Here is a 2,487-nt window from a genome sequence, read left to right on the forward strand (position 1 = left end):
CTTCCCCTCTCTCTAAAATTAAAAATAATAATAATAATACACCACATATTCTTGGGTGAGAATTAAATAAGAATAATAATAATAATAATAATAATAATAATAAATGAAAATGCAGGTTTCAGGCATATAATTCTACAATATATCATCTGTATATTGCATTGTATGTTTACTACCACAGTAAACTCTCCTCCCATCAATTATCCCCCCTTTACCTTTTTCTACCTCACCCCTACCCCATTCACTTTGTCAATCATCATATAAGTGGAAGCATATGCTGTATTCATGGATAAGGAGAATGAACATTATAAAAATGTCCATATTACCCAAAGCAATTACAGATTCAATGCAATTCCTATCATGATACCAATGGCGTATTTTACAAAACTAGAACAAATATTCCAAAAATTTATGTGGAATCACAAAATGATCCCAAATAACCATAGCAATATTTTAAAACACATTTTTATTGATTTCAGAGAGGAAGGGAGAGGGAGAGAGAAATACCAATGATGAGAGAGAATCATGGATCAACTGTCTCCTGCAAGCCCTCTACCAGGAATCAAGCCAGGCATGTGCCCTGACCAGGAATCAGACTGTGACCTCCTGGTTCATAGATGGATTCTCAACCACTGAGCCATGCTGACTGGGCTACCATAGCAATCTTGCAAAAGAAGAACAAAGTGGGAGGAATCATGCTACCTGATATCAAACTAGACTACAAGACCATATTAATCAAAACAGTGTGGTACTGGCATAAAAACAGACATATAGATCAATGGAACAGACTAGAGAGATCAGAAATAAACCAAAACCTTTATATTCAATTAATATTTGATAAAGGAGGCAAAAAACATATAATGGGGTAAAGATAGTCTATACAATAGATGGTGTTTGGACAGTTGGAAGGATACGTGCAAAACAATGAAACTAAACAACCTTCTTTCACCATACACAAGAATAAACTCAAGGTGGATTAATGACAAATGTTATACTCGAGACCAGGGGTCCTCAAACTTTTTAAACAGGGGGCCAGTGCACTGTCCCTCAGACCATTGGAGGGCCGGACTACAGTTTAAAAAACACTATGAACAAATTCCTATGCATACAGCTGCGGCAAAAACACCCGGCAGGCCAGATAAATGTTTTCGGTGGGCCGCATGTGGCCTGTGGGCCGTAGTTTGAGGACCCCTGCTTGAAACCATAAAAATCCTAGAAGAAAATATAGGTAGTAAAATCTCAGAAATTTCACATAGCAATATTTTTTTTTCTTATATATCACCTCAGGAAAAGGAAACAAAAGAAAAATATATACAAATGGGACTACACTAAAATTACTTTTTATTAATAAAAACTAGAGGCCCGGTGCACAAAAATTTGTGCACTGATGGGGGGGGTATCCCTCAGCCCACTTGTGCCCTCTCACAGTCTGGGACCCCTCAGGAGATAATGACCTGCTGGCTTAGGCCCACTCCTGGGTGGCAGAGGGCAGGCCCAATCCCTAGGTGCCTGCCCCGCAGCCCCTGGTCGGGCTCAGAGAAAGGCCGATTGGGGAGTTGGGGCGCCACCACCTGTCATGCACAGAGCAGGGCAGATCAGGAGGTTGTGATGCCACCCTCAGTCACGCACAAGGTAGGGCTGATTGGGGGGTTGGGGCGCCGCCCCCTGTCACGCTCAAGGCAGGGTCGATGGGGAGCTTGTGATGTCACCCCCTGTCATGCATAGAGCAGGGCGGATCACGGGGTTGTGGCACCACCCCTGTCACATACAGAGCTGGTCGATCAGAGGGTTGGGGCGCTGCCCCCTGTCAAACACAGAGCAGGCCCATCAGTGGGGGCTGGGACTCTGTACCCTGTCACACACAGAACAGGGCCGATCAGGGGGGTGGAGAGCCCCCCTGCCCCAATCAGGCACAGAGCAGGGCTGATCAGGGGGTTGGGGCACCTTCCCCTTTCAAGAACAGATCTGGGCAGATAAGGAGGTTGTGGCCCCACCCCCTGTCACACACAGAGCTGCAGAGCGATCAGGGGGTTTGAGCGCTGCCCCCATCACGCTGCTCAAGGGGCCAGGAAGCTTGGTGGCTCCGCTGATCCCAGTGCTAGGAGGCCTCGCTGCTCCGCTGATCCCAGTGCTGGGAGGCATAATACCCTTTTATTATATAGGATAGAAGCCTGCTGCACGAGCAGGGGCCGGCTGATTTGTCCTGAAGGGTGTCCTGGATCAGGGTAGGGGTCCCACTTGGGTGCCTGGGCAGCCTGGGTGAGGAGATGATGGCTTTTTGCAGCTGGTCACACCCCCTTCAGGGTTGGGTCTCCAATGGGGTGCGTGGCCAGCCTGGGTGAGGGGATGAGGGCTGTTTGCAGCTGGTCACACACCCTTCAGTGTGGGATCCCCACTGGGGTGCCTAGCCAGTCTGGGTGAGGGGCTGAGGGCTGTTTTCAGGCTGGGAGTGACTGAAGTTCCCAACCGCTCCTTTTTTTCTTTTTTTCT

This window comes from Myotis davidii, unplaced genomic scaffold (assembly GCF_000327345.1).
Source record: "Myotis davidii unplaced genomic scaffold, ASM32734v1 scaffold2293, whole genome shotgun sequence".
In the NCBI taxonomy this organism is placed as follows: domain Eukaryota; kingdom Metazoa; phylum Chordata; class Mammalia; order Chiroptera; family Vespertilionidae; genus Myotis; species Myotis davidii.